Source organism: Gymnoscopelus microlampas (assembly GCF_963454915.1).
Source record: "Gymnoscopelus microlampas genome assembly, chromosome: 16".
NCBI classification, from domain to species: Eukaryota; Metazoa; Chordata; class Actinopteri; order Myctophiformes; family Myctophidae; genus Gymnoscopelus; species Gymnoscopelus microlampas.
Window position 1 is genome coordinate 49,021,395 of NC_139953.1, and position 25,932 is coordinate 49,047,326.

Here is a 25,932-nt window from a genome sequence, read left to right on the forward strand (position 1 = left end):
GTGTGTGTGTGTGTGTGTGTGTGTGTGTGTGTGTGTGTGTGTGTGTGTGTATGTGTGTGTCGGTACGTCCATTTACTCTGCAGATCTCAAAAACAGCACCGAACCAAAGTTAGTTAGTGCACTGTGCTCCCTCTGGTCGGTGCCCAAGGAAGGAACATTTTTTGACCATTTTGTGACATTTTTGGACTGTCTGTGATTGTTTCACATCTTTGTGATGTCATGTAGCCTATAACACTAAACATTTTGTATTGTGTATAATAAACTAGGCTCATTGAATCTCGTTTGTCGTATAATCATTCATTATTGTTTGTTGCTAAAATTCAGTAGCCTCTGCTTTTTTCTTTTAATTGTTTTGATAATAAATCGTTAAAATCAGGCAAAAATTAGAATTAAATAACCTAACCCTAACCTAACCCTAACCCTAAAACCGAAATAGAGTAAAGGAAAAAAAGTACCAAAACCCACCCAAAACCGCACATTTTTCGACCCGAACCCGCAAAAAAATCGCGCGCGCGCGCGCACGGGACACATGCACGCGCGCTGCGCGCGCGTGCATGCGTCAAGCCCCCGCTGGAAAAAAGTCAGCCCCCACATAGCCCCCCCTGTCAGAATTCTCTGGAGCCGTCACTGAGCACAAATGTCTTCCTCAATAATAATTTTAGGAGTGAGTTGTGCAAATTTTTGGAGTGAGTTGTCCAAATTTGTGGAGGGAGTTGGCCACATTTGTGGAGTGAGTTGGGCTCTGCTGTGGAGGGAGATGTCTGGAGTGAGTTGGGCTCGATTTGGAGCGAGTTGGTTTTGGAGTGAGTTGGGCTGTTACCCCAAATGAATATATATTTGGCCGCCGACCCCACATCTGAAAGTGTTTTGTGCCAGGGACCCCCCCAGAAGAGAACATTTGTTAAAAAATGCAAAAATGATTACAAAAATGTGACTCTCATTACCCGTTCTTCTCAAGAACAGATTCAGAGCTGTGCTACTGAATCTGTCGGGAGCCCTGTTCAGAATGTGTGAGCGTTGGCTTACAAGTGGGCGTGCCTTCAGATCAGGAAGCAGGCCGCGCTTACCCAATCAAATGTAGTGGGCGGGATTTACATCTGTGCGCTCGCTTCCCACTGGAAACAAACCGAAACTCATTTAACAATAGCGTCCTCGGAGCCGACAAACCACGGAAAGTTAGTAACATTTTAACTTGCTCTTTCATCATAGAAACAACTGGGCTTATAACCAAAACCATCCATGTTCTCTGGGAGAAATGGTGTTACTGTTCCGTGGAGACATGTTGTTATTGGGAATGAAAACATAGGCGCACCACCGGAAGTGGAGGGCTGAGGGCAGAAACCAAACGCTGGTTTCCAGTCAGTCAGTTAATCAGTCAGTTAAAGTGAAAAACGCTGGGGGTGCTGTTTTTCCGTTTTATTTGACAATGGGATTGCCCTCCTTCAAAACCGCCATAAAAGAGCTCCTGTCTGCAATTTGCAACTGGTCCAACTAGTCCTCTAAGCCGTTGTGTTAATGTGTTAATGCTATATTAACACATTTTTCTGGGGGTCCCCAGCAAAATGTGTTAATATAGCATCACAATAATTTTAGAATGACTGGAAATGGGGAGAGAGATGGGGAGTGACATGCATGCAACAAAGGTGGGACTCGAACCCGTGCCGCGCCGTCAGGCTTCATTGAGCCTTGGTGCCTTGACCGCTAAGCCAGCGGTCCGGGCCACTCCTACAGATTTTGTCCAAATATCACGCAAATCGCTACAAATCACTCTGTAGTCGTGTGACTCAGACAGTTCTGTCACCTCTATAATAAACTCCGAACATTGCTGGCCCACAATAACCTATCTGACCTGCTCAATATCTCTCTCTCTCTTTCTCTCTCTCTCTCTCTCTCTCTCTCTCTCTCTCTCTCTCTCTCTCTCTCTCTCTCTCTCTCTCTCTCTCTCTCTCTCTCTCTCTCTATATATATATATATATATATATATATATATATATATATATATATATATATATATATATGGCCCAACAATAACCTACCTGACCTGTGCTCCGAAACTGATAATACATTCTTCAATCAATCAAAAACATTTTATATGACGTCACATAAACTCTCAGAGTTACAGAGCAGTAAGGGTCCATTTTGAACTCCCTGAAGGGGTTCAGGGACCCTCAGGGTTCCTTGAGAGGGTTCCAAATGGACCCTTACAGGTGTGTAACTCTCAGAGTTATGAGGGCCCTTGAAATGATGACAATCATAAATTGGTGGGTGCCTGTAGGTGTGGTAGTCCATAAGCCAGACAAGATTTAATTATTGAAAGAGTGGGCAAAACCATACCTATATTAAATTGTTTATAGGGTCAATATAAGTAAATCATTATATGATAACCTTTCCACAGGAGCAGCTTTTGAGCGGTGTAGCGCTCCTATAAGTGGGGTTGGGACACCTCATTAGTACACCCTTCGCTGTACTGTGATTGGCTCATAATAGCACACCCCTCTACATTAGTACACCCCTAGCTGTACTGTGATTGGCTGACTCTATTGGCTGACTCTATTCAGCACTGTGATTGGCTAGCGAGACACATAATGAAATTAATAACCTATAAATAGGACTATGCACTTCCATCACTGTGATGACCACACCGCTCACTTCACACTGGGTGTGATTTTTTCATATTTATCACACATTTTGTTATTTTCCCCATACGTACATGACGGGTGAAAAAATGATAACATTAAAAAAAATAGTTACCATAATGAAACTTCCCCAGTTGATTACTTACATGAAGACAATGATTTATCCTATTACACGTTTTCTGAAATTGTATATTTAAATATGCAAATTAGGCATTAGGAAAAGATTTACATAACTTCCCAGAATCAACATTGGAACATTGGACAAAGCCAGAGTCAACATTCTTATTTCATTTTGTTAAGATGTTGGAGTCAAAGGTTTTTAACAAGGGAATATTCAATATCTGGCTCAATTTTGGGACTCTGGCTCATGGACTAAATGCCTAATTTGCATATTTAAATATACAATTTCAGAAAACTTGTAATACGATAAATCCTTGCCTTCATGTAAGTAATCAACTGGGTAAGTTTCATTATGATAACTATGATTTAAATGTTGTCATTTTTTTCACATGTCATGTACGTATGGGGAAAATATATTAATTATATTGACCCTATGAACAATTTAATATAGGTATGGTTTTGGGTCGCCCACTCTTTCGATAATCATTGCTCAATTTTGGGGCTGTGGCTCATGGACTATGGGATGTGTTAGAATAATTAAAAAATGATTTTGTTACATTACATTAGTGTATCAAGTATCAAGTATTTATTTATTTGCCATTTCAAAACAAGTTTGATAGGAAATTGTCTTGGTAATTCCTCTCACATACAAGACAGCACAAAAAAACAACAACACAAAAAACAAAAACAAAAAACAACAACAACAAAAAACAGAACCAAACAACCATACAAACAAAACAACACCCAGACAACAGAACAGCAGGAACAATGTAAGCTGCAGCTTTGGCACGTGTATACGTGTATTGATAAATAACCACATTTATTATGTGGGAGGTTGTTTGCTCATTTATGTTTGACTGTTTGTGCACAGCTGCCTCTCTCTCTCTCTCTCTCTCTCTCTCTCTCTCTCTCTCTCTCTCTCTCTCTCTCTCTCTCTCTGTCTGTTACTACGACTGACTGACTTCCTGTATTCAGCAGAGTGTTTGTAGCTTTATTCAGAGACTAAATGGCTTCCACGTCTTCTCTTCCAGAAGAGGATTATTTGTGTCCTGTGTGTCGTGACATCTTTAAAGATCCTGTTGTACTGTCATGTAGCCACAGCTTCTGTAAAGACTGTCTGCAGGAATGGTGGAGACAGAAGACAATAAAACAGTGTCCAGTTTGTAAGGAAATGCATTCAACAGATCATCCACCCCGTAACCTGGCTCTGAAGAACCTGTGTGAGGCCTTCATACAGGAGAGACAGAGAGCTTCAAAACGTACGAGAGCTTCAAAACGTAAGAGAACTTCATCAGGGTCTGAGGATCTCTGCAGTCTGCATGCTGAGAAATTCAAACTGTTCTAATGTCAACAGCCAGTGTGTGTTGTACGAATTCCTTCACGCACAATGATCAACAATAAGAGCTCAGACCTGAGTAATTCAATCATATTGCATCAGTTAGGAGAGTTCAAATCAAATCATCTCAACATCACTTGTGGGGTACCTCAGGGTTCAATTTTGGGCCCCAAATTATTTATTTTGTACATTAATGACCTGTGTACAGTATCAAATGTTACCAAATGTGTACTTTTTGCCGATGACACAAACATCTTTCGTACTGGGGAAAACATCCAACGGCTTGTGCAATCCATGTCAACTGAACTAAGTAAATATAAACAGTGGTTTGACAATAACAAACTTTCTCTAAATTTAACAAAAACAAAGTTCATGGTCTTTGGCAACCGCGCCATCACAACAGAACTAAATCTTAGGATAAATGACATTGAAATTGAGCGTGTATACGAAAATAAATTCCTAGGTGTTGTCCTGGATGACAAAATCTGTTGGAGACCCCACATAAGGCATGTGGGAGTCAAGATTGCAAAGAGCATAGCTGTTATTAATAAGGCAAAACACATCCTCAATACCAAATCACTTCATATCTTGTACTGCACTATGATACTACCATACTTATCCTACGGTGTAGAAGTATGGGGAAATAACTACAAAACAGCAATTCACTCACTTTCCATACTACAAAAAAGAGCCGTAAGAGTCATAAATAACACTGGGTACCGTGACCATACAAATATTCTTTTTCACAATTCACATATTCTAAAGTTTCCCGATCTAGTCAAATTCAAAACAGCACAAGTCATGTACGGAGCAAAAAATAAATCACTTCCAATCAACATACAAAACAGATTTCCAGAGAAAGATAGTAGTCACCATGACCTCAGAAACCCATCAGACTTTCAACAACCATTTGCACGCACTACCCTCAAGTCCATGTCTGTTTCATCCTGTGGAATGTCACTGTGGAGTGGGCTAGCTGATGACACTAAAAAAAGCCTAAACATCATCCAATTCAAAAGGAAACTGAAAAATAGCTACTTTGACAGATACTTACAGGAAGAAACCCAATCTACTGATAATAACTAGACTGTGGAGGAAGAAACAGCGAGACAGGAGACGTAGGCAAGTTGAGGTTGTTTACTAGAAACTTCACCGTGAGCAGTACACCATTCATTCATTCACTCGAACAGCATAACAACAACAATACTTTAACCCGGAACCGGAAGTCCTTTATCCCCTTGAGCCTCGCTCTTAAAGGGACAAGCCCTCTTTGGTGAATGTCTCTCAATGTCTCTCAATGTGGGTCACCACATAGGCCCCCCCAGAATTCACCAATACAAAAAGTGCAACCAAATCATTAGTCCATGAACAGTCCAACAGCCCCGTCCCTTAGTAACAAACTACAAAAGAATAGTCAACGTGGTGGGGGACGGATCAAGCACCCAATGAACGCCCGAGCCACCTCCGCCGCCGTAGTGGAGGCCCGTGGAACAGCCTCCGGCCACCTGGTGGTCCTGTCCACCATGGTGAAGAGGTGAGTATATCCGTGGGAGGGGGGCAGTGGGCCCACCAGGTCCACATTCACATGGTCGAAACGCCTCTCTGGCACTATAAACGGCGCCAAAGGAGCTTTGGTATGGCGGTGCACCTTTGCGCGCTGGCACGCCACGCACGAACTAGCCCAGGTCCTAACATCCTTCCGTAGGCCAGGCCACACAAACTTGACCCCCACCAGCTTAGACGAGGCTTTCACACCTGGGTGGGAAAGGCCGTGGATGGTGTCGAAAACCTGGCGCCGCCAGGCTGCAGGCACCATAGGGCGCGGTTGGCCGGTGGAGATGTCGCAGAGGAGAGTTGTGTTGGCTTTGTCGAGCACCACCTCCTCCAGCTGCAGTGCCGTAGGGCCCGTCCGGTAGGCTTGAATGTCTGAGTCTGTGGCTTGGTCTGCTGCCATGGCAGCATAATCAAGTCCCAAGTGGACTGCCCCGACGACCGCCCGAGAGAGGCAGTCGGCGACGAAGTTGTCCTTTCCCGCCACGTGCTGAATGTCCGTAGTGAACTCGGAGATCGCCGAGAGCTGCCGCTGCTGACGCCCTGACCACGGCTCCGAGGTCTTGGCCATGGAGAACGTCAGCGGCTTGTGGTCCACGAAGGCAGTGAACCGGCGGCCCTCCAACAGGAATCGAAAGTGTCTGGTGGCGAGAAACAGACCCAGCAGCTCCCTGTCGAAGGTACTGTATTTCCGTTCGTTGTCGCGGAGCTGCTTGCTGAAAAAGGCCAGTGGCTGCCAGGCACCGCCCACCCACTGCTCGCACACCGCCCCCACCGCGTAGTCAGAGGCATCAGTTGTGAGGGCGATCGGGGCAGTGGGAGAAGGGTGCGCCAGCAGAGCAGCGTTGGCCAGCGCGGTCTTGGCCGCACTGAAAGCTTTGTCCATCACTGGGGACCAGTCCAACTCATCCTTGGGCACCTTGCCCCGCAGGCTTTCGTACAAAGGGCGCATGAGGTGGACAGCATGGGGGAGAAAATGGTTGTAAAAGTTCACCATGCCCAGAAACTCCTGCAGAGACTGTACGGTGTGGGGACGAGGAAAACTGGAGACGGCATCCACCCTGGCGGGAAGGGGGGCGGCTCCCTGTGGAGCGACGTGGTGTCCGAGGAAGGTGATGGAGGACTGCCCGAACTGGCACTTGGCCGGGTTAACAATAAGGCCGTGTTCGCTGAGGCGCTCAAACAGCTGCCGGAGGTGCGCCATGTGCTCCTCCATGGACGCACTGGCTACTAGAATGTCATCTAAGTACACAAACAAGAACGACATGTCTCGGAGCACAGAGTCCATCAGGCGCTGAAACGTCTGCGCCGCCCCCATGAGGCCAAATGGCATCCGCAGGAACTCGAAAAGTCCAAAGGGCGTGATGACAGCTGTCTTTGGCAAGTCACGTGGATGGACCGGCACCTGGTGGTACCCGCGTACCAGGTCCACCTTGGAGAAGATGATGGCCCCCGCAAGGTGGGCAGAGAAGTCTTGTATGTTCGGGACCGGGTACCGGTCGGCGGTTGTGGCGTTATTCAGGCGCCGGAAATCGCCGCAGGGGCGCCAACCCCCGCCAGCCTTAGCCACCATGTGTAGGGGGGAAGCCCACGGGCTGTTTGAGCGGCGCACAATGCCTAGGCGCTCCATGGTGGAAAACTCTGCTTTGGCGATTGCCAGCTTGGCCGTATCGAGGCGCCGAGCCCGGGCGTAGACTGGAGGGCCCTCGGTGGTAATACGGTGTTCCACACCGTGCTTAGCCACTGCCGACGAGAACGTGGGTGTGGTGAGGTCAGGGAACCCGGCGAGCAGGCGTTGATACGGATCCCCCGTGGCAAGCGTGTTTAACAGGCAGAGAGCTCCGGCCCCCCCAAGCGTACAACGGTACGAAGCGAAGGAGAGGGCATCGATCAGGCGACAGTTCTTAACATCCACCAGCAGGCTGTAAGCACAGAGGAAGTCCGCACCCAGAAGCGGCGTGGACACAGCAGCCATAACGAAGTCCCAGCCGAAACGGCGCCCGCCAAAACACACCTCCACATGCCTGGTGCCATAAGTCCGTATGGGCGTGCCGTTAGCGGCGTCCATTTGGGGCCCGTGTCCACCGGCGATGGTGTCCACGGCCTGTGCTGGCAGGATGCTCCATTGAGCGCCCGAGTCCACCAGCAGCCGCCGGCCAGACACGGAGTCGGTTATAAACAACAGCTTGCAGTCCTGGAGGAAAGGAGGGATCAGCGGATCCCAGCACAGCTAGCATCTTCTCCATCAACTCTGACGGTCTGCGATCGCCGAGGCCGTTGAGGGACAGCAAGTGGTCCGCTTTCTCCAATTCTAACAGTTCGTAAAGTTTCAGAAGGAATGTCTTTAGTGCATCGTACTTGCCGGCTGCCGGTGGATCCTCCAACAGCATCATCGCTCGTGCCGTTCCAATGCCGCAACCACATGAAAGTATTTCGTTACATCCTGCGTTATTCCTCTCAGCTGGAATTGAGCTTCAATGTGTTGAAACCACGGCCGTGGATTATGCTGCCAAAACTCGGGCAGCTTGACGGTGGCGGCGTTGATGTTAGCCTGTATGTTAGCCGCGACGTTAGCCCCGTTCGGTGCGGGAGCTGCTGCGTCCGCAGCGGGGCCGTCGTTGCCGTTTAACATGTTCGTTTCTCAGGGTCACCAATGTGGAGGAAGAAACAGCGAGACAGGAGACGTAGGCAAGTTGAAGTTGTTTACTAGAAACTTCACCGTGAGCAGTACACCATTCATTCATTCACTCGAACAGCATAACAACAACAATACTTTAACCCGGAACCGGAAGTCCTTTATCCCCTTGAGCCTCGCTCTTAAAGGGACAAGCCCTCTTTGGTGAATGTCTCTCAATGTCTCTCAATGTGGGTCACCACAAGACCATATTTCATTTACCATACTCTGTACTATCATACACAATTATTATAACTTACCTTTGCCACCCGCTCCACAGTGACGCAGAGCTCTCTGCCGTCCTGACCCCCACATGAGAGAAAGGTCATGTGTGGGAGAAACCATGTATCTCGTGTCTAAACATATATTATTATTATTATTTACCTATTATTTATTTATTTTCTCTACTATTTACCGTTACCGATGTTAAAAAAAAAACGAAAAAAAAACAAAAAAACAGACCTTTCTACTTGATCTATTCGTGATTTTCTATTGATGATGATCCTGATGAGTGTTAAACACTGAAATGTTTACATTTCCTATCTAGGAGTGTCAAAACATTGACTCTTTCTTTTTTATTATGTTATCTATTATATTATCTACTACTATCATCATAATGATTGTCAATTTTTCTATATGTAAACTGAGCCAGGGGTAGGGCTCGATAAGCACTATGCTTCTCCCTTCCCCTTTTCCAGCATCAAGGACACTTGTAAACTGCATGTACTGTGTTTTACTGCACTAAAGCATTTCTTTATGTATTGTCCAAAAAGCTGGAAATAAACTGAAACTGAAACTGAAACTGAATAATTGTAGCGTTACAGGATATGTTCAGAGAAGTTCACAACACGATGCGTTGTGAGCTTGTAGATCTGCTATTTTCAAATAGCCTAGGTATTAAATAGGGTCAAAGTGGTTAATTTATGTTTTATAATGTAATAATTTATATCTGAAAAGTAACTAGTAACTAAAGTTTTCTTTAATAATACAAATAATTGTAGTGGAGTAAAAGTACAATATTTGACTTTGAGATGTAGTGGAGTAGAAGTAAAAGTATAGACAATTGGAAATACTGTAGATCTGCTATTTTTGAATAGTATTTATTGGGTGAGTACAGACGGAGTTTAGAGCACTTTTATGGCCGCGCAGATGGTCACTACACAGCGCGTCGATGAGGGTGATCTATGACTGTGTATTTGGAATACATGAAATGCATGTAAGATCACAGACATTCTAGGGCTAGGTTGGCCCAGGAAGTTGAGGAGATGCTAAACAGAAAATAACAAATGATGTGTTATTGTCACTGCAGGGTGGAAACCACTTTTTTCTTCTTATTGTTATCTTTTATTTTTTAGCATACGTATACTTTTCAGGAAATGTAAAAAAGAACCTATAGTGTTCCAAATTGTTCCAATGTAGTTATTATTTAGTCACAAGCTCTAGTCTTCTTAATGCTTTTCATTGGGTCTAATATCTGTCTGTAGATGTTTATCTTGCAGGACATATAAACTCTTTAAGTGTCTTAGTAACTTCATTCATTACATTGGGTCAATATAATTGGCACCTAGGCCTGACAGCGTGTCGCAGGTTCGACTCCCGATCCCGACGACCTTTGCTGTGTGTCACTCCGCATCTCTCTCTCCCCATTTCCTGTCAGTCTACTGTATACTATCAATAAAGGCAAAAAAAATAAATAATCCCACACACTATACTACTTTAACTAAACTAAAAATAAAGTAGCAAAAACAGCCAATCTACAAGCTCACAACGTGTTGTAAAGTGTTGTGAGCTTGTGGATCCGCTATTTTTGCTACTTTTGTGTGACACCGGAGGATGAAGTAGGGCATTAATTTGGGGGGGGGGGGGGACTCAAGTTGAAAATGCAAGGTCAATGTAAGCTTGTAGATCATCTATTTTCACCATTTTAGAAACAAATAAAATAATAATTATAATAATAATTAAAGTGTAAGGGTTTGGTCTAACCTAACTTTGATTCGGCCTATGTATGTGGCCCTCGTTATGCAATGGTTTTCAACGGGAACAGAGCGATGTGTTGCCCTTGTGCAGCTTGGGCTTCTCTATTTGAAGCAGATAAATGCTCAATGCCGTTTTTGATACTAACAAAGTGAAAGTGGTTTAATCATGACACATGTTCTGCATACTAACTGCTGATACTGATCAGATGTCATCAATAAAGTTTAATGTTATATGATACTGTATATGGATCTGGCTCTACATATTAAGTTCCCTATAGTTATTTTGTTGAGAAATATGTGTTTAAATATGTCTAAATACATGCAGTTTCACCAACACATCTCGAATTTAATTCCCCTTATCTTCAGACTTTATTGACCAACACCGGCGTTCCCTGGTTCAGAGGGTGACGAGCGTCGACCCCATCCTGTATCTGCTCTACAAGAAGGGTGTCATCACCGCAGAGGGCTACGATGATGTCATGTCTAAGCCCACCCGTCAGGATAAGATGAGGGAACTCATCTTTAAATACCTGAACTCCAGCAAATCCAAAAACATTTTCTACAAAGGTCTTGAGGAACATGAGCCGTTTCTTCTTCATGATCTGTAAGTAATTCTCATTTAAATTATTTTTTGGGACAAACTTTGTATTAGTACAAGAGAATGTACCTTTTCAGGACATGATGCATTAGGTATTATCATTCTCATTTATCCTTTTTCAATTCATAATTCTTACAAATAATGTAGTTTTTTTCTCCCCTGGATTTTCATTATTATGACAGGGATGTAGTTGTTTTTATGTTTTAAAAAAATGTATTTGTTATTTTTTGTCGTGGTGCTAACTTCACTCAAGGTGATCTTTAAGGGACAAAAAATGTCTTCTGGGGTTTTTGTCTCTTTTGTCTATTTTTCACATTGTTCATAAGCTTTGAATAAGTAACTGTTAAATGTTTGATCCTAAGCAGTAGTACAGTATAATATTTAGGATTAGTAGAGTTACATTTGGATAGTAAAACATAATATTGCATCTCACAGCAGGGGTTCTCAGCTCAGTGCAGCGCAACCCAAAGGAGCGTCTTCATCTGTCTCAGGTGAGTGCTGTTTAAAATTGATTGACTATAAATGGAGATTCAAATAGTTTCCATAGCAGTCACTGAACACGATAACATTCCAATAAGGAAAACAACATGTATAATTCCTGGGTTGAATTGTCAAATCATGCTGGGATAACATGGGTCAACTGACTGCCATTATTACATTTAAATTAAATATTTCAAATAGTATAAAACATTTGAAAAAGAAACAGTGGAGATAAGTGTATGGCCTACTGACATTGTGCATACTAAGGTTGCCACTGATCGGTCAAGCGGTTAGTGAGAACACGCACACACACACACACACACACACACACACACACACACACACACACACACACACACACACACACACACACACACACACACACACACACACACACACACACACACACAGCACTCCCAATGGAACTTTCCCAGCCTTTTCTTTTAAAGTGATCTGTTAACCCCTTAAACCGTATATTATGCATCGTTTACCGCAGCAAACAAGAAGCAACTTGAATAAAACCTACTTTAACCCTTGAAAGGCTGTGATATTCCATACATGTCCTGTATTACATATACACAGCCATAGAACACACCCATACCCTTAACTTGTAGCACTGCGTGTATTCACTGAATACAACTTGGGGTCAGCTCTGATCTGCTAGTTTCATATCCATTGTAAGGTTGTGGTAGAGAACGTGTATTACATATTACATATAAGAGGAACAGAGGAAATGTTTCATATGCCATGAAAGTATCAATATTATTTCCCCTTCTCTTCCAGGGATGACAGCTAAAGAGCTGATCAGGAAACACAAGATAAAACTTCAAGCTATCCTGATGGCAGACATTAGATTTGTCATCCAGGTTGTATATGCATATGAAGAGAGGCTACTGGTGGGCTTTGAGTATGAGAGGCTGAAGAGCGTCTCTGACCCAGACATGGCAGCTACTGAGCTTGTGGACAAAATGTTGAACAAGGGAGAAACAACTTGCAGGACATTCCTTTCTCTTCTACAAGACACAGAACTAACGGACGCGTTTCCTGATCTGAAGACAATGCCCTGGTACAACCCTCTTTTCACTGATGACGGTGGGTCTGTCAGCCTCATTTCTTTTTTTCATTTGTTTTGATCAGACTAGGTCAACATTAAAGTACACTTTTGATGCATCTCTCTTACACGCACGCACGCAGGCACGCACGCACGCACGCACACTTAAACCCTAAATACATAATTGACCGGAGTCCCCCAGGGTTCTATAGAAAGCCCCCTACTTTTCCTCTTTACACAATATCTTTACCGAAGATAGCAGAGATCTATGAGCCTACAACATGTTACATTGTGAGCTTGTAGATCTGCTATATTCGGGTTCATTTGGTTAAAGTTTAAATAAGTCAAATTGTGATACTAATATTGACAACATATAAAGGTACAAGAACTGACGAACAGAGGACCCTAACCCTACACTAAACGTAAATTACTAACGACATTCACAGCAGCACTAATTATAATGTGAACTCAGTGAGCTCATACGGTATGGGGCACACAAATTGATACTAGGTGTGATTAAATACCCCGCATCAACCACAACGCTCTTGTCATTTCTTGTCCCCCATTCGTGTTTTAGTGCTGCTGCGACTCATTACTTATTGAAGGAAGCAATGATCACTCAAAGCCCATGATCTATGGCTGTGTATATGTAATACATAGATGTATGTGATATCACAGCCATTCTATTGCTAAACCTAATAAAACAAGAACGATGCTGCTAACCCCCACACAGTGTACCGCTGGCCGGAAGAGGAATCAGGTGAGGTACCTTTTGATAGTTGAGGATACAGCAGGAAATTCATAATCAGTGCCTTTCAGCATTCTATGATAACACATGATGTGGGTGTTAAAGGGGTATACCACTAGTCGACATGACATAGCCAGTTTGATAATGTGGGCATGATGCCACCTCACTGAACACCTCATCCTATCTTACATTTGGGAGTGGTGCGCATGCGTGACTGCCATCCATGTCTGTTCTCCGAGGCGAATGCAGGCGAGTGTCTGTGTCGTCCATCCGGGTCCTCCGAGGCGAGTGCAGGCGACTACAGCCGAACAAAAACGAAGCGGCGGCCATTGAAATGGGTCCGTCTCTCGGTTTGCTTTCGCTTTCGCTTTGCGTCTCGAAACAAACACCGCTGTTGCTTTCGCTTTTGGCTTGCGTGTTGAAAAGTAGACAGCGTACTACACGAGAGCCTCGCACCCGTGTCTGTCGAGTTAAAACCGTGCGTTTGGCTACTAGAGCCGCGTGCGCGCCTAGGGGGCCAAGGCGCCCGTACCTCTAGTTGTTAAAAAGCTAATATCAATAGCTACATTAAAGGGATTGTAGGCAACATTAAGCCTAAATTTGAAAAATATTTATATATATATATATATATTTTGCATTTTTTCCCCTCTTATCAGCCACTATATAATGATGCTGGGGTGTTTTCCTGCATTGAAACACAGTCCTCTTTCTGAAATCCGTATTTTCCCTACTGTTTATGTTTGTCCGGGACGTAAATGAACGCACGCATGTGCGCATCCGTGCGCGTCTGTGTCCGTGTGAACTTTTTACTTTCGGTTTTAAAGCGCTCTCAAACTTCTATTTTGAGGCACAGAATTTACTTTTAACACATCGGGTGCCAGCATTTTTTCATAACAACTTACCGTGGGTGCCAGCATTCTCCCCATTGACTGCGCTTTGCTGTTTAAAGTTTCCGCGTGCGTTACAAGCAAATCCACGCAAAAAAAAACATCGATTCATGTTCTGCCATGAGCCTGGCTACAGGCTAGAACCATAACATTCCCCTCGCGGGTTACAACGGGGGGGGGGGGGGGATCGCGCATCGCGCATGACCGTTTTTCCCCACAGGAAGCAGATTCGGAGATATAGGCGTTTCAAAGTAGGAAATAGACAGGAAGCGGATGGGGGAAAAAAAAGTGTTTCCGGTGAGCGATCTGGCACTTCCTTCGCAGGATTACAATGGGTACTCCCAGAGCTGCTCTAGCCCCGCCCGCGCGGAGAAAAACGAAAAAAACAAAAAGACTGAAATCACGGTTCAGACCGTGTTCGGCACCGAAGCTTCGGAACCGCCACTATGTAAACACACGGTTCAGACCGTGTTTGGCACCCGATGTGTTAAGATATCGTTTGGATAGAATTTAGTTGTTTAACTTCATATATGTGGTCAATTTATCATGAAAGAGCCTATTTTTTTTTTTTAATATGAGAACCGGGGCGGGCAGTTCCGCGAATTGTATCCGAATAAAGCAACCTATATTCGGCATGGCCCGTTTAGAAGGCCCCTTAACTCTATGGAAGTCCTCCCTGTGTCACCCCCTGGTGGTCGGGGAAACAAACTGCTGGAGTTTTTTGCCAGACCCAAGGGGTCGGCCTACATGAGGCTTTGTACCTGTTTTCTCCATACATGGGCATGCCCCCTTTGTCCTTAGGCCCCAGCCATAAAAGTCTGTCCCCCTTTCGTCCATACATGGGCATAGACACAGGCTGACACGTCATGTGAAGTCCGGCTTAGCCGTGACGTAGTGCTCTGATCTTATAAAGTACTTATTCTGGGTCTGGCAGAACCAGGTCTCCTGTTCTTGTTCTTTGTTTATCTCTGAACTTGCCTACAACCCCTTTAAATATTGGACGTGGATGGAGGCCACAGCGTTATTAGACTGGCTTGTTTTGGAGTCTACTTGCTGCCTATAACAGTCAGAAATTAAATTGCCAAGCAATCACAAGGAGTTGCATGGATAATCAAAGTAGAATTTCTCCATTGTTGAGTTGTTGCTAGTGTATTACTTTGTGTTTGTTATTTGAAAGAGTAGACGTTCTTTACTGGTTGGATCTTATTAATGGTTACAGGAGAGGCACAGCAACAATGTTCACTCACGGGCTTTCTGACATGAATGATCAACTCGCTCTTGCGCAGGCTCTGTCTGCTAGGAAGGCATTACTAGTCGACACATGATCAACACTGATCAACACAGGCATGAGTAATCAAGCAGGCAAATACAATGTTCTCATATAATTACAGCTAGTTCACTAGATCAGCTTACCTGGGCATTAGCACTGGTGTCGCAACTTGCTACATGTATTTCCAATCTAGCCATGTGAGATTCATCGTTCATAACATTGATACCAAAGCTAGTGATAACATAGCTCTGTTTGTTGTAAAAGTGTAATATGCTCTCACAATGTTTATGAACTTGGGACGCTGTCGGAGCATACTTTTGACTGTTTTGTTATCAAACACAGGAACATGCAGGATTTGTTTTTACTATAAATCTCAGTTTGGATATTTATCTTATGTCTAATAATATGTACGTTTAATGACAGGGGGATATTATTCATGAACAAAATAATGTTGAAGAATTTAACATGGGGAAAACATTTGTTAACTCACATTTTTTTATTTGTGTAAAATAGAAAAACCTTACCTTTTTGAAACACATGATTAATAGGCCATTAAAGAACCAATATGCAGTTAAACACAAATGTTCTGACTTTTGAATGCAATAATACATTTTAAAGTCATTGCAGTAAGAAAATACAATTATTTAAAACATACATTTATAAAGTTACATTACAGCAGTTAGACTTTTTATCCTTTTTTTATATCTTTCACAGGTCAGCAGCTTTCACAGGTCCGGTTTGCATTCATACAGAAGGTATCAGCAACAGTTCTCATAGATCTCATTGTTGACCTATTAGAGGATGGAATCTGGACTGACAAAGACAAATGTAGGATATTGAAGACTTGCACAACCCCATCAGAAAGGGCACACGTGCTCATTGACACAGTGCTGAAGAAAGGAGAAAAAGCATGTTTCAAAATGATTTCTCACTTGAAGATCAGAGACTATGAACTGTACTCAGACCTGGGACTATCTTCTGACCTACCTGCCATGACAGGTGAGTATAGGATCAGATACTGAGAGGACACTTTTTTATTTTCTTTCCTGAGCCAGGTGATATTCCATATTCCTTACTCATGAGATAAATGCTGTAAGCTGTAGCCTTTTAAAAAAACCTGTCTGTCGCACCATTACAACTTTTACTTCATTTAATCAAGTTCAACTGACTAATTCCACAGCACCCAATGCGGTAACATTTGCTACAGTATACATACCATGTCTTTAATGCATTATAAACATACTTATAATGCATTATAATCTGCTTATAACACTATATATAATACACATTTATAATGCTTTATAACAATACTCATAATACATTTTAAACCATTCTATAATGCCTTATTAGGTCAAGTATAAATGCATTGTGATATGAATACAACACTGTATAATTAGAGTTATAAGCACTCTTAAGTGCTCATCATAATACATTATAAACCATTGTTATAATGACACTTTTTATGCAATCCATGTTAATTATCATAGTTATACATTATAATCATGTGATAAGGCTTTATAATCACATCACATTGTAATCACTATTAAAATGCATTATACTGGCATAAGTCAATATAAGTGGTCATTTGGTGCTTTAAAATATTAGAGACAATTATTATAGTTGACCTTATAAGTCATTATATAATGCTTTATAATGTGTTATGATTATAGTTATAAAGCATTATGAGCATTAATGAGTTCTTATAATCATACAGTGTTAAAAGCAGCTTATAATACATTATAAGTATGTTCAGAATGCATCATAGACATGGGAGGCATACTGTAGCTAGTGTTGCTCTTAAGGTAAAACTGTTCATGTGGGGCGTTTTGCATGTTCTTTTCAGAGGAAGCTCAAAGGGCCCCGTCCCGTGGCCAGGCCATCACAGAGAAGCAGCTGCTCCTGGTTGCCAGACAGCCGGGGAAGGAATGGAGGCCGCTGGGCGTCCATTTTGGTCTGAGCTCCACAGACCTGAAGGAGATTAACAAAGAGCAGGACCCGACCATGCAGCAGCTGATGGTGTTGTTGAAGTGGAAGGACCGGCAGCGGCCAGAAGAGGCGACGGCCCATCACTTATGGAAGCTTCTGAAAGATCTGGATGACCTGCCGAGCGAGGTCTTGCAGACTCTGGAAGGTATCCGAGTTTAGATTTGTCAATGAAAAGTCACTACACTAAATTAGGGCTGACCTTCGAATTATAAGTTTGTAATCAAAGTGATCAAACTTTGAATAATCGACGGCCAGGCGGGGGGGGATTCGGGTCGCTAATCTGCCATGAGCGCGAGGCTGCGCTGGCCTGCGCTGTTGCCCTATCTCTGCAGTCTGCAGCCAGCAAAATGAATACATTTTACATGCATTGCTAGGTTGGATTGAATATGCTACTTATCTTAGTTGGATTAAACCCAAACAAGTGGCTCAATATTAGCCACATATTCTTGCTAGTCAAAGTGATCTAGAAACTAAAAACAAAACAAAAAAAAAACACTAAATTGTTTGCATCTGACAAATGAACAAACAAAGCTATTTGTGAAAGTATTGTGACTTTACAATAGTGCCAGTGACAGACATTTTAACCTATATTTACCATTGTTTGATCTATCTTTCATAGGCATCAAGCTTTCCCAGGTTTGGTCTCCATTCATACAGACTTTATCAGCACCAGTTCTCATAGATCTCATGGATGACCTGTCAAAGGTTGAAATCTTCACTGACGAAGAGAAATGTAACAAGAACTGGACACTTGGGACTCGGACAAAGACATCAGAAATTGCACGCATGCTTGTAGAAATAGTGCAGAGTAAAGGAGAAAAAGCCAGTAAACAAATGATGTCATACCTCAAGATCAAAGACCCCGAACTTTACTCAAAACTGGGACTATCGTCTGACCTATCTGCCATAGCAGGTGAGTTTGGATCTCACACTTAGAAGATGCTGCTGAGCTAGAAGGCTGATCTAACTTTTGAACACAAGCACCCCAATTCAGACATAATTGTCTCCGCCAGGCCGAAAGGCATGGCGAGAGAGTATGTTTTACCCTCCGTCCGTCCGTCCGTGTGTCCATGTGTCCATCTGTCTGCGAGCGGCTAATCTCCGGCACCGTTGGCCCGGTCGCTGCGAAACTGTGCACACACACTCCCTGGATGCCAATTCAGAACCTCTGACCCAATTGTTTCACATGGGCCGGTTATAGCGCCACCAGGAGGCCGATTTGTGCAAAACCCATTTTTGGATATTACTCTTATAGATTTTATCCAAACATCACGCAAATCGGTACACATTATCTCTATAGTCATGTGATCAAGACGGATCTATCTGATATGTCATATTCCATCCTGATTGGCTAAGGTTGGCTTCCAAAGTTTGCAGGATTGGTCCATTTTGAACAAAATGTCTCAAATCATGAATGCAGCGTGCGCTTTCTGTGAAAATGTGCACGCACATTCCCAATAGGCCGAGGAAGAAAGGCCACCCTTTTCACCTTACCCTGTTATAGCGCCACCAGCAGGTTTAATTTAGCAACACACATTTTTGCAACAAAATGCCTCAAATCATGAATGCATGCACATTCCCAGTAGGCCGAGGAAGAAATGCCACCCTTTTCACATTGGTCTATGATAGCGCCACCGGGAGGCCACAATAACCTACCTGACCTGGCGGAGACCTGTGCTCCGAGGAGCACTTTTTGTAGTTACATCTGTGTCTTTCACTACACAAACAACAAAGTACATGTGCATGTTTTTTTAGCAGCAGTCATACCACAGTCTTCCTCTCATTTTTTTTAGGTAGTTCATCATTGCCCCAAGAGGGGCAGGTTGGTTCAACCACTTCTGTCCTCCCTGATACAATCAAGGAAGAGAAACCGATGAAGACAGAGGTAAATCGATCTTAAGTGCATGTCCATAAAATACTAGAGATGTAACGATATAGTAACTGCATCGGAAAATCTTTAGAATTTTCAACGATCTACTATATTGATATGCAGACAGCAAAATATCCTATTGTTTGACTTTGTATCGTATCGAATCGTTTTGCAATGCAAATAATCGTATCGAATCGTTTTGCAATGCAAATAATACATTTTTATCAATACTAAGTACTTTTAAGAAGAAAAAAGAGAAAGAGGGGTTTATACCCAGTATCCAGGTATTCATTTTTCTCACAGATTTTTTTGGTAAATAAATAGTTACTATCGATTTTAAATCATTGAATCGAATCGTATCGTTCTAAACTAGAGGTCGGGCGCCCGGTCCGCTAGCCACGCACGGGGCTCTAGCGAGGGCTGGCTTATTTTGGGGTACCAAAATCGTGGGATAAAAATTTCCCAAAAAAAGTTTAAAACAAAAAATGTAATTAAACAAAAAAAATACAAGGAGGACCCCCTGGAGGTCCGCGGACCCCCTGGGAGTCTTGGGACCCCCACGAAACATCGCAGACCCCGTGGTGAGCAATGAAAAGTAGCCCACGCCACCCGTAAATTAATTGCGCACGTTGTGGCTTGTGTTGTTAGTGATAATATCACTAACAACACAAGCCACAACGTGCGCAATTAATTTACACAACAACAACATATTATGTTGTTGTTGTGTTTAGTGCGAAACAATGAGATGGGAAAATGATGGCTTTTCATCTCTCCAATGTAATATAGGATTAACCTGTCCTGTATCGTTCATGGTATCGTATCGTTCTAAATTAACCATGTATCGTATTGACGACCAAGTATCGTGATACGTATCGAATCGTTGTTAAAACGTATCGTTACACCCCTATAAAATACCTATCAGACATCTGATGTCGTTGGTCAATGGATATATTTACAAATCTACATTGAGTGATTTACCTAATTATAAATAATATTTCCCGTCATGTGAGCTGTTGAATTGGTTGTGGTTCTATACAGGACCTTCAAAGCATTTGTATGATGCATATCGTTGTTGTATGTAGGCTGTACATTATCCAATGCGTTTTCTACATACAATGATGCCTTAGCATTCTTAGTTTTCATTTCTGAGACTGACTGAATCCAAAATCTGGAAATATTTATATTACATTTAGTTTTGTTTATTCTGCCTCATCATTGATTCATTAGATGCAGTCAGTGAAACGCTCATCAGAGGAGGATGAGGATTCTGGTGAGTCATGGATCATATTCTTCTTTTATCCTGTAAGCCTCCAAGCTGCCTCTGATCCACTAACTGTCTTATCTCTGCACAGAACGCTTGATGAAGATGATGGAGAAGGTGAAGATAGAAAGTGAAGTGGAAGGTAACAAATGAGTAAGACTTTATATGAAGCTTATAATGCATCATAATCTGCTTAAAATACGATAATTAAGTGTGCCTGCCATGTAGGCCTGTCCCCGACAGGCCTACTATACAAAAGGATTTGTATAGTCGAATCTGATTGGCGACTAATTGCCAATAGTCGTCTGGCAGTCGACTAAGGACATGTTTTTTGCATAATTCGATTGTCAGTGGAATCAGTCTGATTCGACTGACAATCTCTCAGTCAAATCATGCAAAAAATTTGTTACGCAATAGAGGAACATTCCATTTGGGCTGTAGGGGTGCTTAGTGTCTGATTTAACATATACTATTGGTTTCTCCCAATAAATCATGATTTATATCCTATTTTGGCAAACTATTAGTTATATTATATAAAAAACTAGGTCAATCTCTCAGTTGAATAATTAAAAAAACTATTCGAATACTAGAGGTCAGGCCTACTGCCATGTAATGGCAAAAACACTTATTGTATTCCGCCATACTTAAGTTTTATTTATTTAATGTTGGCACAAAACTTTGTCCGTCCGTAACTGCCGCACGGTTTACACTACCCCGGCACCCGGCAATATGGCCCCCCATTCAAACCCATTTTAAAAAAAAAACGTTACAGATCCGGTTAAGAGTGCATGTTACACTGTTTAACACTGTGTGGTCCTCTCCTCTCCTCTCCTCGCCACACGTCCAACTGGTTATCAAAGACTCTGTCTTCCTATTGGCTGGCCTTTAAACAGCTTTAACTCCCGATGGCAGCATGCTACCGAGTCCTAATTTTATGGGTGGACTTTTTTTTTTCCTTTTTTTTTCCCAGATTTTTTTCCAATTTTTTTTTCTACATTTGAAAAAAATAAATAGTTTCATTATTATTATCTTTTTTTTTTACTTACTGCTTCAGGTTTGTCGGAATGCCTTGAAACTTCACCCACACTCTCTGAGGGGTGTGGAGCTCAATGGTGCAACCCGGAAGTGGATCTGTTCACTTCTGGTTTTGAAAAGTGCCCAAAATGCTCCGAAACTTCGCCCACCCGCCCTAAATGGGGGTCTACGAACAAATATATAATGCTCAGTTTCTGCCTCAGACCACCAAAGTGGGTGAAACAAGCACTTCAAACCATTTGAGTAATTATATATACCGAGGTTGGTCCAGACAGCACTGGCCTAGTCACACTGCACCATAGAGGTATAATATAACTAGAGGGCGGATTGCCCCGCCCCCAGCTATCGTTTCAATGAATGTGCTCACTGGCGTTTTGAAGCACACGGAAGCCTGCCGGAAGTAGAATTATTGAGACGATTTTGACCACACATAGAGTTATGAGCATGCGCACTAGTGTCCTTTTTGCGTTCTACGGCAGCCCGTGTGTCAAGGATTGAACGCGAGATATTTATTAAATACTCTCGAGATGCCTATGTATATGTAAATGCATATGTATTTATGTATAATATGTTTACATATTTATATCTATATATATAAATATCTCTCAGTATGTTTTGCTCGCGCATGTATTTCTCCCCGCCTGCAGTTCTAGCTTTGGCCACTGGGGTGGCAGCTTCAATGTTTCTCAGCAACTCTGGGGGCTTGCTCTGCAGTCACACGTCATGCGAAGTCCGGCCCCTCTGGCCTCTCCGCTCCTCTCCGCTCCTCTCCTCTCCTCTCCTCTCCTCTCCTCTAGTCCCAACCTCGGTCATTAGGCCGCCTGTACTGTGGGTAACCATGGCCATCATGAGGCAGTCGGGTGTCACAGGAGTCTTTAGGGAAGCTGTTATTGACCATGCAGGGGCTGTTAGGGTTGGCTGTCCCACAGGGTCCATGTAGTGTAGCATGGATTGACGCAGAGTGGCTCCTTCTGTGGGTCAGGTATGTCTGCTAGCACACCGCCACTCTTTGAGTTTGCCGTAATTGTGATAAAGAGGTCAAACTTCCTGTATATGGTTGCTATGGCAACCTGCCAGATCAGGCTGAGGGTCTGATACTCAAATCAGAGAATCAATCAAGCCGAGAGTCTGATCACAGATGGAGGTGGGGTAAGATACCTAAAACATAGCCATAGCTCTGATCAACAGTCTGTGGCAAGTTTCGGGGCAAATGGAGTGATCCTGTGCTTGCTTACCCCGGACAAACTTTTTTTTTTTTTTTCCAATTATCATTGTATATTTTTTAGACGCTGATTACATTTTTTTTTTCTGCTTCAGTGGATTTTTTAAGAATTTGCAAATTCATTTTTTTTTTTTTTACCCCGCCACAATTCACCACCACAAAACCAGTTAGTAGCATGTTTCAGGCCATTTGGAGTCGATTGGTGGTACTTTGTAGTGACACTATTTTGAGTCTCCAGTCTCTCTATTTATAGTCATAATTACTCGTAAATATTAAGTATACTTTATAACAAGAACCGTAGCACGTTATAAAGCCATTTATAATGACTTATAAGGTCTAGTATCAATACTTGCTGGTCACTGACAGACTTTTTCTTTTGGCCAAGACAATAGTGTTGTGATCAGATAGGTAAATTGATGTCAACTATGTTGATTATATTAAGGGGTTATATTGCAGTAAATAGATGAGTGGTGATGGGCTGGTAGGGGAATGAGATGTTTAGCAGAGAGAACGGTTAGGACCTTTTTAAATGAATAAAATGTATGTTAACACAATATCACTTATACAATCTGTATGGTAGAGTATGTTAATATGATATAACTTATACAATCTGTATGGTAGAGTATGTTAATAAGATATAACTTATACAATATGTATAGTACAGTATGTTAATACAATATAATTTATAATCTGTATGGTAGAGTATGTTATTACAATATAACTTATATAATCTGTATGGTAGAGTATGTTAATATAAGATTTTAAATTTGGGTGGTTGTATTTTGTCTCCCTGCCCTTCTATTGAGACATTTAGATTGTGTCAAAGGTCTCACCTAGACACAGGATCTGACACGAAATTTGACCTGAAGGTTGATATTCAGTTTATCCCCTGAGCAAGCAGGGAGGCTCTTTTAGCTCAATGGTAAAATATTTCAGCATTAAATGCTGAAATATTTTACCATTGCAGCGAACCCTAAACTTTACTCACAACTGGCACTATATTCTGACCTACCTGCCATAGCAGGTGAGTTTGGATGTCACACTTAGAAGATGGTGCTGAGCAACAAGGAGGTTTATCTTTTTATGTAGAACTTTTGAACACAAGCACCCAGATTGAATGTCACTACACAAACAACATGTACTGTGCATGGTTTGGAGCAGCATTCATACTGTATCCTCTAATTTGTTAGGTAGTTCATCAACCACCTCTGAACTCCCTGATGCAATCGAGGAAGAGAAGCCGATGAAGACAGAGGTAAATCATTCCATGAAATACCTGTCAGACATCTGATGTCTTTGGTCAAAGGATATCTTTTTACAAATCTATGAATAATCATGTTTCCCTGTTGAATTGGTCTTGGTTCTATGCAGGATCTGCAAAGCATTTGCAATGTAGGCTGTAAATTATCTGATGCTTTCTGTACATAGAATGATGCTGTAGCATTCTTATTTCCATTTAGTAGACTGGCCAAATCCAAAATCTGGAAATAGTCTATTTATGTACAACTAGACCATACCCGGTGAAGGGCGCAGGCGAAAGTTGCGAACTGGGGGTTATTGCATGTCCTGTCGTGCGTCCCCCCCCCGACCCCCGTGCGTCCCGTCGTGCCGTCCCCCTCCTCCCCCCGCGGGTCCCGTCGCTGCACCCTCGCGGTCCCCCCCCCCCTCCCCCACGGGCAACCCCCGCCGCGGAACCCCCGGGTCCCGTCACACACACACACACACACACACACACACACACACACACACACACACACACACACACACGATACGCAGTTGGTGTGTGAAACAACACCAAGGGAAGAGAGAGTGTGCACGGAGGATTGCTGGCGCTGCGCGGATTTTTTCGTCTTTTTTTTTTTTCTCGCCGTTCGGTGCCCCCCCAGAGGTTGGTGCCCTGTGCTTCAGCACCTAAAGCCCGTTGGATAAGTCACCACTAAGTGCACGGTGCGTTGTGTGGGGAGATGAGGCACACACACACACATGCGCGATCCGCGGTTGGTGTATGAAACAACACCAAGGAAAGAGAGAGAGTGCACGGTGCGTTGTGTGGGGAGATGAGATTACAGAAGCAGTTGCGTGGTGTTGGGTTTTGCTACGTCCACGCATGCGCAGTGTGCATTTGTGTTGCCATGTCCAGGAGTTGTAAGCGTGTGGCGTGTAATTGGTTAGGGAAAGTGCGTCCACGCATGCGCAGTGTGCAGCTCTGTGTTTTTGCATGAAGGTGGTTGCTTGTTGCTCGCGCGCAATCTGGCAACACCGGTGAAAGCCAAGACCAGTGAAAGACGAATGGCACAGAGAAAGTGCGAGTCCACTACAAACACTACAAACAGACAAACGTCCACTTTCCTCGCGCATGCGCCTCGAATGAAATTGTAGGATAGATGAACATTTCTTGCCATAACTTAAGTTTTATCTCATCATTCTAGATGCAGTCAGTAAAAAGCTCATCAGAGGAAGAAGATGATGAGGATTCTGGTGAGTCATGAATCACATTCCTCTTTTATCCTGTAAGCCTCCAAACTGCCTCTGATCCACTAACTGTTCACTGTCTCTACTCTGATCAGAACGCTGGATGGAGATGATGGACATGTTGAAGATAGAAAGCGAAGAGGAAGGTAACAAATGGATAAAACTTTACATGAAGCCTACATTTCTATAATACTTCATTATTAAACATACTACTAATTTATTATAATCTGCTTAGAACACTGTATAATTATAGTTATAAGCACTATAATTCACAGAATACTTTGTAACAAGAACCATGACACATTATAAAACACTTTATAATGACTTATAAGGTCTAGTATCATAATTCTTCATAATTTCTGGTCACTGACAGACTTTTTTCGCACAGACAATGATCTCTCAGTCCTGGTCTGCCTGCAGAAAATGAAGCATTGCACAGCCCTATATTTATTCTCTTCAATCTCTTCCTGCAGAGCTCATGAAACCTGACCTGGATGATTCTGATAATGGTAGGTGAGATATTAATGAATGAATGAATGAATGAATGAATGAATGGCAGACAAATCAAAATCACATTCTGGAACACATCACATCTTAATAAGTTGACCTCTTTTCCATCATGATAGTATTTGGTTTGATGACTCTGATGTTAATTAAACCCTGGTCCTGGAGTTGAAGTTTTCAGTAGGAAACATACTGTATATTATATCTAATTTCACCACCAATATCTATTTATATGTGTAACAATTATTTGTTTTA